The following is a 14,184-nucleotide window of genomic DNA, read 5'->3' on the forward strand; positions in this document are numbered from 1 at the left end:
GGCGCTGAACGTTACAATTCACTATCATCTTTCCGTCGGATTCGAAAATCTAGACTCATAGGAGAAAGATCCTTTGGTTCCCAAGACAGCAATATTACCTTAGAGACAAGTCTGCTGGAGGCCGATGTATTGAATCTCGACGCAATTTGAGTGTTCCATCGTCATTAGGTGGCCCTGAACGTTACAATTAACTATCAGTTTTGCGGCGGATTCTAAAATCTAGACTCACAGGAGAACGACCATAAGGTGCCCAAGGCAGCAATAGACCCTGGGAGACAAGTCGGCTGAAGGATGATGTGTTGAATCTCGACGCAATTTGAGTGTTCCATCGTCATTAGGAGGCTCTGAACGTTACAATTAACTATCAGTTTCGCGTCGGATTCAAAATTCTAGACTCACAGCTGACGTACCATATGGTGCCCGAGGCAGCAATATCCCGTTGGAGACAAGTCGCCTGGATGACGATGTATTGAATCTCGACTCAATTTGAGTGTTCTATCGTCATTAGGAGGCGCTGAACGTTACAATTAACTATCAGTTATTCATCGGATTCGAAAATCTAGACTCACAGAAGACCGACCATACGGTGCCCGAAGCAACCCTTGGAGACAAGTCGGCTGGAGGACGATGTATTGAATCTCGACGCAATTTGAGTGTTCCATCGTCATTAGGAGGCCCTGAACGTCACAATTAACTATCAGTTTCGCGGCGGATTCAAAAATCTACACTCACAGGAGACGGACCATATGGAACCTGAGGCAGCAACATCCCCTAGGAGACAAGTCGGCTGGAGGACGATGTATTGAATCTCGACACAATTTGAGTGCTCCATCATCATTAGAGGCACTGATCGTTACATCTCACTATCATTTTTGCGTCGGAATCGAAAATCTAGTCTCACAGGAGACGGATCATATGGTGCCCGAGGCAGCAATATCCCCTTGGAGGCACGTCGGCTGGAGGACGTTGTATTGAACCTCGACGCAATTTGAGTGTTCCGTCGTCTTTAGGAGGCCCTGAACGTTACAATTAACTATCAGTTTCGCGTCGGATTCAAAAATCTCGACTCACAGGAGACTTACCATATGGTGCCCGAGGCAGCAATATCCCGTTGAAGACAAGTCGGCTGGAGGACAATGTTTTGAATCTCGACGAAATTTGAGTGTTCCATCGTCATTAGTAGGCCCTGAATGTAACAATTAATTATCAGTTTCGCATCGGAATCGAAAATCTAGACTCACAGGAGACGGACCATATGGTGCCCGATTCAGCAATGTCCCCTTGGAGACAAGTCGGCTGGAGGCCGATGTAATGAATCTCGACGAAATTTGAGTGTTCCATCGTCATTAGTAGGTCCTGAACGTTACAATTAACTATCAGTTATTCGTCGGATTATAAAATCTAGATTCACAGAAGAACTACCATAAGGTGCCCGAGGCGGCAATAGACCTTTGGAGACAAGTCGGTTGAACGACGATGTATTGAATCTCGACACAATTTGAGTGTTCCATCGTCATTAGGAAGCCCTGATCAATACAATTAACAATCAGTTTCGCGTCGGATTCGAAAATCTAAACTCACAGCAGAACGTCCATAAGGTGCCCGAGGCAACAATAGACCCTTGGAGACAAGTCGGCTGGAGGACGATGTATTAGATCGCGACGCTAATTGAGTGTTCCATCGTCATTATGAGGCTCTGAATGACTCAATTAACTATCAGTTTTTCGTCGGATTCGCAAATCTAGACTCACTGGAGACGGAACATATGGTGCCCGAGGCAGCAATAACTCGTTGAAGACAAGTCGGCTGGAGGACGATGTATTGAATCGCGACGCAATTTGAGTGTTCCATCGTCACTAGGAGGCCCTGAACGTTACAACTAACAATCGGTTTTGCGTCGGATTAGAAAATCTAGACTCACAGGAGAACGACCATAAGGTGCCCGAGGCAGCAATAGACCCTTGGAGACAAGTCTGCTGGAGGACGTTGCATTGAGTCTCGACGCAATTTGAGTGTTCCATCGTCATTATGAGGCCCTGAACGTTACAATTAACTATCAGTTTCGCGTCGGATTCAAAAATCTAGACTCACAGGAGACGGACCATATGGTGCCCGTGGCAGCAATATCCCCTTGGAGACAAGTCGGCTGGAGGACGATGTATTGAATCTCGACGCAATTTGATTGATCTATCGTCGTTACGAGGCGCTGAACGTTACAATTCACTATCATCTTGAAGTCGGATACGAAAATCTAGACTCATAGGTGAAGGATCATTTGCTTCCCGATACAGCAATATCCCCTTGGAGACAAGTCGGCTGGAGGCCGATGTATTGAATCTCGACGCAATTTGAGTGTTCTATCGTCATTAGGAGGCGCTGAACGTTACAATTAACTATCAGTTTCGCGTCGGATTCAAAATTCTAGACTCACAGCTGACGTACCATATGGTGCCCGAGGCAGCAATATCCCGTTGGAGACAAGTCGCCTGGATGACGATGTATTGAATCTCGACTCAATTTGAGTGTTCTATCGTCATTAGGAGGCGCTGAACGTTACAATTAACTATCAGTTATCCATCGGATTCGAAAATCTAGACTCACAGGAGAACGACCATAAGGTGCCCGAAGCAAACCTTGGAGACAAGTCGGCCGGAGGACGATGTATTGAATCTCGACGCAATTTGAGTGTTCCATCGTCATTAGGAGGCCTTGAACGTCACAATTAACTATCAGTTTCGCGGCGAATTCAAAAATCTACACTCACAGGAGACGGACCATATGGAACCCGAGGCAGCAACATCCCCTAGGAGACAAGTCGGCTGGAGGACGCAATTTGAGTGTTCCATCATCATTAGAGGCACTGATCGTTACATCTCACTATCATTTTTGGGTCGGAATCGAAAATCTAGTCTCACAGGAGACGGACCATATGGTGCCCGAGGCAGCAATATCCCCTTGGAGGCACGTCGGCTGGAGGACGATGTATTGAACCTCGACGCAATTTGAGTGTTCCATCGTCATTAGGAGGCCCTGAACGTTACAATTAACTATCAGTTATGCGTCGGATTATAAAATCTAGACTCACTGGAGAACGACCATAATGTGCCCGAGGTGACAATAGACCCCCTGAGACAAGTCGCCTGGATGACGATGTATTGAATCTCGACTCAATTTGAGTGTTCTATCGTCATTAGGAGGCGCTGAACGTTACAATTAACTATCAGTTATTCATCGGATTCGAAAATCTAGACTCACAGGAGAACGACCATAAGGTGGCCGAGGCGACCCTTGGAGACAAGTCGGCTGAAGGACGATGTATTGAATCTCGACGCAATTTGAGTGTTCCATCGTCATTTGGAGGCCCTGAACGTTACAATTAACAATCAGTTTTGAGTCGGATTAGAAAAATCTAGACTCACAATAGAACGACCATAAGGTGCCCAAGGCAGCAATACACCCTTGGAGACAAGTCGGCTGGAGGACGATGTATTGAATCTCGACGCAATTTGATTGATCTATCGTCGTTAGGAGGCGCTGAACGTTACAATTCACTATCATCTTGCCGTCGGATTCGAAAATCTAGACTCATAGAAGAAGGATCATTTGGTTCCCGAGACAGCAATATCCCCTTGGAGACAAGTCGTCTGGAGGCCGAAATATTGAATCTCGACGCATTTTGAGTGTTCCATCGTCATTAGGTGGCCCTGAACGTTACAATTATTTATCAGTTTTGCGGCGGATTCTAAAATCTAGACTCACAGGAGAACGACCATAAGGTGCCCGAGGCAGCAGTTGACCCTGGGAGACAAGTCGGCTGAAGGATGATGTATTGAATCTCGACGCAATTTGAGTGTTCCATCGTCATTAGGATGCCCTGAACGTTACGATTAACTATCAGTTCCGCGTCGGATTCAAAAATCTAGACTCACAGGGGAACGACCACAAGGTGTCCGAGGCAGCAATTGACCCTGGGAGACAAGTCGGCTGGAGGACGATGTATTGAATCTCGACGCAATTTGAGTGTTCCATCGTCATTAGGAGGCCCTGAACGTTACTATTAACAATCAGTTTTGCGTCGGATTAGAAAATCTAGACTCACAGGAGATCGAAAATAAGGTGCCCGAGGCAGCAATACACCCTTGGAGACAAGTCTGCTGGAGGACGATGTATTGAGTTTCGACGCAATTTGAGTGTTCCATCGTCATTAAGAGGCCCTGAACGTTTCAATTACCTATCCGTTTCGCATCGCAATCGAAAATCTAGACTCACAGGAGACGGACCATATGGTGCCCGAGGCATTAATCTCCCCTTGGAGTCAAGTCGGCTGGAGGCCGATGAATTGAATCTCGACGCAATTAGAGTGTTCCATCGTCATTAGGAAGCCCTGAACGTTACAATTAACTATCAGTTTCGCGTCGGATTCGAAAATCTAGACTCATACGAGAAGGATCTTTTGGTTCCCGATACAGCAATATCCCCTTGGAGATAAGTCGGCTGGAGGCCCATGTATTGAATCTCGACGCAATTTGAGTGTTCCATAGTCATTAGGTGGCCCTGAACGTTACAATTAACTATCAGTTTTGCGGCGGATTCTAAAATCCAGACTCACAGGAGAACGACCATAAGGTGCCCGAGGCAGCAATAGACCCTTGGAGACAAGTCGGCTGGAGAACGATGTATGGGATCACGACGCAATTTGAGTGTTCCATCGTCATTAGGAGGCCCTGAATGCTACAATTAACAATCAGTTTTTCGTCGGATTAGAATATCTAGACTCACTGGAGACGGACCATTAGGTGCCCGAGGCAGCAATAGACCCTTGGAGACAAGTCGGCTAAAGGACGATGTATTGAGTCTCGAAGCAATTTGAGTGTTCTATCGTCATTAGGAGGCGCTGAACGTTACAATTAACAATCAGTTTTGCGTCGGATTCCAAATTCTAGACTCACAGGAGAACGACCATAAGGTGCCCGAGGCAGCAATATCCCCTAGGAGACAAGTCGGCTGGAGGACGATGTATTGAATCTCGACGCATTTTGATTGTTCTGTCGTCATTAGGAGGCGCTGAACGTTACAATTCACTATCATTTTGGAGTCGGATTCGAAAATCTAGACTCACTGGACAAGGATCATTTAATGCCCGAGACTTGGATACAAGTCGGCTGGAGGACGATGTATTGAATCTCGACGCAATTGGAGTGTTCCATCGTCATTAGCAGGCCCTGAACGTTACAATTAACAATCAGTTTTGCGTCGGATCCAAAATTCTAGACTCACAGGAGAACGACCATAAGGTGCCGGAGGCAGCAATAGACCCTTGGAGACAAGTCGGCTGAAGGACGATGTATTGAATCTCGACGCAATTTGAGTGTTCCATCATCATTAGGAGGCGGTGATCTTTACATCTCACTTTCATTTTTGCGTCGGAATGGAAAATCTAGTCTCACAGGAGACGGACCATATGGTGCCCGAGGCAGCAATATCTCCTTGGAGGCACGTCGGCTGGAGGACGATGTATTGAACCTCGACGCAATATGAGTGTTCCATCGTCATTTGGAGGCCCTGAAAGTTACAATTAATTATCAGTTTTGCGTCGGATTCCAAAATCGAGACTCACCGGAGAACGACCATAAGGTGCCCGAGGCAGTAATAGAACCTTTGAGACAAGTCGGCGCAATTTGAGTGTTCCATCGTCATTAGGAGGCCCTGAACGTTACAATTAACTATCAGTTTCGCATCGGAATCGAAAATCTAGACTCACAGGAGACGGACCATATGGTGCCCGCGGCAGCAATGTCCCCTTGGAGACAATTCGGCTGGAGGCCGATGTGTTGAATCTCGACGGAATTTGAGTGTTCCATCATCATTAGAGGCGCTGATCGTTACATCTCACTATCATTTTTGCGTCGGAATCGAAAATCTAGTCTCACAGGAGACGGACCATATGGTGCCCGAGGCAGCAATAGAACCTTTGAGACAAGTCTGCTGAAGGACGATGTATTGAATCTCGGAGCAATTTGAGTGTTCCATCGTCATTAGGAGGCCCTGAACGTATCAATTAACTATCAGTCTCGCATCGGAATCGAAAATCTATTCTCACAGGAGACGGACCATATGGTGCCCGTGGCTGCAATATCCCCTTCGGAGACAAGTCGGCTGGAGGACGATGAAATGAATCTCGAAGCAATTTGATTGATCTATCGTCGTTAGGAGGCGCTGAACGTTACAATTCACTATCATCTTGCCGTCGGATTCGAAAATCTAGACTCATACGAGAAGGATCATTTGGTGCCCGAGACAGCAATATCCCCTTGGAGACAAGTCGGCTGGAGGACGATGTATTCAATCTCGACGCAATTTGAGTGCTCCATCGTCATTAGGAGGCGCTGAACGTTTCAATTAACTACCAGTTATGCGTCGGATTCGAAAATCTAGACTCACAGGAGAACGACCATAAGGTGCCCGAGGCAGCAATAAACTCTTGGAGACAGGTCGGCTGAAGGACGATGTATTGAATCTTGACGCAATTTGAGTGCTCCATCGTCATTAGGAGGCGCTGAACGTTTCAATTAACTATCAGTTATGCGTCGGATTCGAAAATCTGGACTCACTGGAGAACGACCGTAAGGTGCCCGAGGCAGCAATATCCCCATGGAGACAGGTCGGCTGGAGGACGATGTGTTGAATCTCGACGCAATTTGAGTGCTCCATCGTCATTAGGAGGCGCTGAACGTTTCAATTATATACCAGTTATGCGTCGGATTCGAAAATCTAGACTCACAGGAGAACGACCATAAGGTTCCCGAGGCGACCCTTGGAGACAAGTCGGCTGAAGTACGATGTATTGAATCTCGACGCAATTTGAGTGTTCCATCGTCATTAGGAGGCCCCGAACGTCACAATTATCTATCAGTTTCGCGTCGGATTCAAAAATCGACACTCACAGGAGACGGACCATATGGAACCCGAGGCAGCAATATCCCCTAGGAGACAAGTCTGCTGGAGGACGATGTATTTAATCTCGACGCCATTTGAGTGTTCCATCATCATTAGGAGGCGGTGATCGTTACATGTCACTTTCATTTTTGCGTCGGAATCGAAAATCTAGTCTCACAGGAGACGGACCATATGGTGCCCGAGGCAGCAATATCTCGTTGGAGGCACGTCAGCTGGAGAACGATGTATTGAACCTCGACGCAATTTGAGTGATCCATCGTCATTCGGAGGCCCTGAACGTTACAATTAATCATCAGTTTTGCGTCGGATTCGAAAATCGAGACTCACAGGAGAACGACCATAAGGTGCCCGTGGCAGCACTAGAACCTTGGAGACAAGTCGGCGCAATGTGAGTGTTCCATCGTCATTAGGAGGCCCAGAACGTTACAATTAACTATCAGTTTCGCATCGGAATCGAAAATCTAGACTCACAGGTGACGGACCATATGGTGCCCGTAGCAGCAATGTCCCCTTGGAGACAAGTCGGCTGGAGTGCGATGTGATGAATCTCGACGAAATTTGAGTGTTCCATCGTCATTAGGAGGCCCTGAACGTTACAATTAACAATCAGTTTCGCGTCGGATTCGAAAATGTAAACTCACAGCAGATCGACCATAAGGTGCCCGAGGTAGCAATATCACCATGGAGACAAGTCGGCTGGAGGACGATGTATTGAATCTCGACGCAATTTGAGTGTTCCATCGTTATTAGGAGGCCCTGTACGTTATAATTAACTATCAGTTTTGCGTCGGGTTCGAAAATCTAGACTTACAGGAGAACGATCATAAGGTGCCTGAGGCAGCAATAGACCCTTGGAGACAAGTCGGTTGGAGGACGGTGTATTAGATCGCGACGCAAATTGAGTGTTCCATCGTCATTAGAAGGCCCTGAATGTTACAATTAACTATCAGTTTTTCGTCGGATTCGCAAATCTAGACTCACTGGAGACGGACCATATGGTGCCCGAGGCAGCAACAACGCGTTGAAGGCAAGTCGGCTGGAGGACGATGTATTGAATCGCGACGCAATTTGAGTGTTCCATCGTCATTAGGACGCCCTGAACGTTCCAATTAACCATCAGTTTTGCGTCGGATTAGAAAATCTAGACTCACAGGAGAACGATCATAAGGTGCCCGAGGCAGCAATAGACCCTTGGAGACAAGTCGGTTGGAGAACGATGTATGGGATCGCCACGCAATTTGAGTGTTCCATCGTCATTAGGAGGCCCTGAATGTTACAATTAACAATCAGCTTTTCGTCGGATTCCAAATTCTAGACTCACAGGAGAACGACCATAAGGAGCCCGAGGCAGCAATATCCCCTAGGAGACAAGTCGGCTGGAGGACGATGAATTGAATCTCGACGCAATTTGATTGATCTATCGTCGTTAGGAGACGCTGAACGTTACAATTCACTCCCATCTTGCCGTCGGATTCGAAAATCTAGACTCATACGAGAAGTATCATTTGGTTCCCGAGACAGCAATATCCCCTTAAAGACAAGTCGGCTGGAGGCCGATGTATTCAATCTCGACGCAACTTGAGTGTTCCATCGACATTAGGTGGCCCTGAACGTTACAATTAACTATGAGTTTTGCGGCGGATTTTAAAATCTAGACTCACAGGAGAACGACCATAACGTGCCCAAGGCAGCAATAGAACCTTGGAGACAAGTCGGCTGAAGTACGATGTATTGAATTTCGGCGTAATTTGAGTGTTCCATCGTCATTAAGAGGCCCTGAACGTTTCAATTAACTATCAGTTTCGCATCGGAATCGAAAATCTAGACTCACAGGAGAGGGACCATATGGTGCCCGAGGCAACAATCTCCCCTTGGAGTCAAGTTGGCTGGAGGCCGATGTATTGAATCTCGTCGCAATTTGAGTGTTCCATCGTCATTAGGAGGCCAGAATGTTACAATCAACTATTAGTTTTTCGTCGGATGCGAAAGTCTAGACTCACTGGAGACGGACCATATGGTGCCCGAGGCAGCATCAACCCGTTGAAGACAAGTCGGCTGGAGGACGATGCATTGAATCGCGACTCAATTTGACTGTTGCATCGTCATTCGGAAGCCCTGAACGTTACAATTAACAATCAGTTTTGCGTCGGATTAGAAAATCTAGACTCACAGGAGAACGACCATAAGGTGCCCTAGGCAGCAATAGACCCTTGGAGACTAGTCGGCTGGAAAACGATGTATTGAAACTCGACGCAATTTGAGTGTTTCATCGGCATTAGGAGGCCCTGAACGTTACAATTAACACTCATTTTAGGGTCGGAATCGAAAATCTACGCTCAGGAGAAGGATCATATGGTGCCCGAGACAGCAATATCCCCTTGGATACAATTCGGCTGGAGGACGATGTATTGAATCTCGACGCAATTTGAGTGTTCCATCGTCACTAGGATGCCCTGAACATTACAACTAACTACCAGGTATGCGTCGGATTCGAAAATCTAGACTCACAGGAGAACGACCATAAGGTGCCCGAGGCAGCAATAGACTCTTGGAGACAGGTCGGCTGAAGGACGATGTATTGAATCGCGACGCAATTTGAGTGTTCCATCGTCATTAGGAAGCCCTGAACGTTACAATTAACTGTCAGTTTCGCGTCGGATTCGAAATTCTAGACTCACAGGAGACGGACCATATGGTGCCCGAGGCAGTAATATGCCCTTGGAGACAAATCGGCTAGAGGACGATGTATTGAATCTCGACGCAATTTGAGTGTTCCATCGTCATTAGGAGGCCCTGTACGTTACAATCAACTATCAGTTTTGCGTCGGGTTCGAAAATCTAGACTCACAGGAGAACGATCATAAGGTGCCCGAGGCAGCAATAGACCCTTGGAGACAAGTCGGCTGGAGGACGATGTATTAGATGGCGACGCAAATTGAGTGTTCCATCGTCATTAGGAGGCCTTGAATGTTACAATTAACTGTCAGTTTTTCGTCGGATTCGAGAATCTAGACTCACAGGAGACGGACCATATGGTGCCCGTGGCTGCAATACCCCCTTCGGAGACAATTCGGATGGAGGACGATGAATTGAATCTCGACGAAATTTGATTGATCTATCGTCGTTAGGAGGCGCTGAACGTTACAATTCACTATCATCTTGCCGTCGGATTCGAAAATCTAGACTCATACGAGAAGGATCTTTTGGTTCCCGAGACAGCAATATCCCCTTGGAGACAAGTCGGCTGGAGGCCGATGTATTGAATCTCGACGCAATTGGAGTGTTCCATCGTCATTAGGTGGCCCTGAACGTTAGAAATAACTATCAGTTTTGCGGCGGACTCTAATATCCAGACTCACAAGAGAACGATCATAAGGTGCCCGAGGCAGCAATAGAACCTTGGAGACTAGTCGGCTGAAAGACCATGTATTGAATCTCGGCGTAATTTGAGTATTCCATTGTCATTAAGAGGCCCTGAACGTTACAATTAACTATCAGTTTCGCATCGGAATCGAAAATCTAGACTCACAGCAGACGGACCATATGGTGCCCGAGGCAGCAATCTCCCCTTGGAGTCAAGTCGGCTGGAGGCCGCTTTATTGAATCTCGACGCAATTTGAGTGTTCCATCGTCATTAGGAGAACCTGAACGTTACAATTAACTATCAGTTTCGCATCGGAATCGAAAATCTAGACTCACAGCAGACGGACCATGTGGTGCCCGAGGCAGCAATATCCCGTTGGAGACAAGTTGGCTGGAGGACGATGTATTGAATCCCGACGCAGTTTAATTGTTCTATCGTCATTAGGAGGCGTTGAACGTTACAATTCACTATCATTTTGGTGTCGGATTCGAAAATGTAGTATTACAGGACAAGTTCATTTGGTGCCCGAGACTTGGATACAAGTCGGCTGGAGGACGATGTATTGAATCTCGACGCAATTGGAGTGTTCCATCGTCATTAGCAGGCCCTTAACGTTACAATTAACAATCAGTTTTGCGCCGGATTCCAAATTCTAGACTCACAGGAGAACGACCATATGGTGCCCGAGGCAGCAATATCCCCTCGGAGACAAGTCGGCTGGAGGACGATGTATTGATTCTCGACGCAATTTGAGTGTTCCAACGTCATTAGGATGCCCTGAGCGTTACAATTAACTACCAGTTATGCGTCGGATTCGAAAATCTAGACTCACAGGAGAACGACCATAAGGTGCCCGAGGCAGCAATAAACTCTTGGAGACAGGTCGGCTGAAGGACGATGTATTGAATCTTGACGCAATTTGAGTGCTCCATCGTCATTAGGAGGCGCTTAACGTTTCAATTAACTATCAGTTATGCGTCGGATTCGAAAATCTGGACTCACTGGAGAACGACCGTAAGGTGCCCGAGGCAGCAATATCCCCATGGAGACAGGTCGGCTGGATGACGATGTGTTGAATCTCGACGAAATTCGAGTGTTCCATCGTCAATAGGAGGCCCTGAATGTAACAATTAACTATCAGTTATTCGTCGGGTTCGAAAATCTCGACTCGCAGGAGTACATTCATAAGGTGCTCGAGGCAGCAATAGACCCTTGGAGACAAGTCGGCTGAAGGACGATGTATGAGGAGAACGACCATATGGTGCCCGAGGCAGCAATATCCCCTCGGAGACAAGTCGGCTGGAGGACGATGTATTGAATCTCGACGCAATTTGAGTGTTCCATCGTCATTAGGATGCCCTGAGCGTTACAATTACCTACCAGTTATGCGTCGGATTCGAAAATCTAGACTCACAGGAGAGCGACCATAAGGTGCCCGAGGCAGCAATAAACTCTTGGAGACAGGTCGGCTGAAGGACGATGTATTGAATCTTGACGCAATTTCAGTGCTCCATCGTCATTAGGAGGCGCTGAACGTTTCAAATAACTATCAGTTATGCGTCGGATTCGAAAATCTGGACTCACTAGAGAACGACCGTAAGGTGCCCGAGGCAGCAATATCCCCATGGAGACAGGTCGGCTGGAGGACGATGTGTTGAATCTCGACGAAATTCGAGTGTTCCATCGTCAATAGGAGGCCTTGAATGTTACAATTAACTATCAGTTATGCGTCGGGTTCGAAAATCTCGACTCGCAGGAGTACATTCGTAAGGTGCTCGAAGCAGCAATAGTCCCTTGGAGACAAGTCGGCTGATGGACGATGTATTGAATCTCAACGCAGTTTGAGTGTTCCATCGTCATTAGGATCCCCTGAACGTTACAAATAACTGTCAGTGATGCTTCGGATTCGAAAATCTAGACTCACATGAGAACGACTATAAGGTGCCCGAGGCAGCAAGAGACCCTTGGAGACAAGTCGGTTGGAGGCCGATGTATTGAATCTCGACGCAATTTGAGTGTTCCATCGTCATTAGGAGGCCCTGAACGTTACAATTAACAATCATTTTTGCGTCGGATTCGAAAATCTAGTCTAACAGGAGACAGACCACATGGAGCCCGAGGCAGCAATATCCCCTTGTAGACAAGTCGGCCGGAGGACGATGTATTGACTCTCGACGCAATTTGAGTGTTCCATTGGCATTAGGAGGCCCTGAACGTTACAATTAACTATCAGTTTCGCGTCGGATTCCAAAATCTAGACTCACAGGAGATCGACCATAAGGTGCCCGAGGCAGCAATAGACCTTGGAGACAAGTAGGCTGGAGGACGATGTATTGAATCTCTACACAATTTGAGTGTTCCATCGTCATTATGAGGCCCTGACCGTTACAACTAACTATCAGTTTCGCGTCGGATTCGAAACTCAAGACTCACAGGAGACGGACCATATGGGGCCCGAGGCAGCAATATCCCCTTGGAGACAAGTCGGCTGGAGGACGATGTATTGAATCTTGACGCAATTTGAGTGTCCCATCGTCATTAGGAGGCGCTGAGCGTTACAATTAACTATGAGTTATGTGTCGGATTTGCGAATCTATACTCACAGGAGAACGACCATAAGGTGCCCGAGGCAGCAATAGACACTTGGAGACAAGTCGGCTGGAGGACGATGTATTGAATCTCGACGCAATTTGAGTGTTCCATCGACATTAGGAGGCGCTGAAAGTTGCAATTAACTATCAGTTATGCGTCGGATTCGAAAATCTGGACTCAGAGGAGAACGACCTTAAGGTGACCGAGGCAGCAATAGACCCTTGCAGACAAGTCGCCTGGAGGCCGATGTATTGACTCTCGACGCAATTTGAGTGTTCCATCGGCATTAGAAGCGCTGAACGTTACAATTAACTATCATTTTAGGGCCGGATTCGAAAATCTACGCTCAGGAGAAGGATCATATGGTGCCCCAGACAGCAATATCCCCTTGGATACAAGTCGGCTGGAGGAGGATGTATTGAATCTCGACGCAATTTGACTGTTCCATCGCCATTAGGAGGCCCTGAACTTTACAATTAACAATCAGTTTTGCGTCGGATGCCAAAATCTAGACTCACAGGAGAACGACCATAAGGTGCCCGAGGCAGTAATAGACCTTGTAGACAAGTCGGCTGAAGGACGATGAATTGGATCGCGACGCAATTAGAGTGTTCCATCGTCGTTAGAAGGCCCAGAACTTTACAATTAACTAACAGTTTCGCATCGGATTAGAAACTCTAGATTCACAGGAGACGGACAATATGGTGCCCGAGGCTGCAATATCCCCTTGGAGACAAGTCGGCTGGAGGACGATGTATTGAATCTTGACGCAATTTGAGTGTTGCATCGTCATTAGGAGGCCCTGAACGTTACAATTAACAATCAGTTTTGCGTCTGATTAGAAAATCTAGACTCACAGGAGAACGACCATAAGGTGCCCGAGGCAGCAATAGACCCTTGGAGACAAGTCGGCTGGAGGACGATGTATAGAGTATCGACGCAATTTGAGTGTTCCATCGTCATTAGGAGGCCCTGAACGTTACAATTAACTATCAGTTTTGCGTCGGATTCAGAAATCTAGACTCACAGGAGACAGACCATATGGTGCCCGTGGATGCAATATCCTCTTCGGAGACAAGTCGGCTGGAGGACGATGAATTGAATCTCGACGCAATTTGATTGATCTATCGTCGTTAGGAGGCGCTGAACGTTACAATTCACTATCATTTTGGTGTCGGATTCGAAAATGTAGTCTCACAGGACAAGTTCATTTGGTGCCCGAGACTTGGATACAAGTCGGCTGGAGGACGATGTATTGAATCGCGACGCAA

Source organism: Schistocerca americana, chromosome X, assembly GCF_021461395.2.
Source record: "Schistocerca americana isolate TAMUIC-IGC-003095 chromosome X, iqSchAmer2.1, whole genome shotgun sequence".
NCBI classification, from domain to species: domain Eukaryota; kingdom Metazoa; phylum Arthropoda; class Insecta; order Orthoptera; family Acrididae; genus Schistocerca; species Schistocerca americana.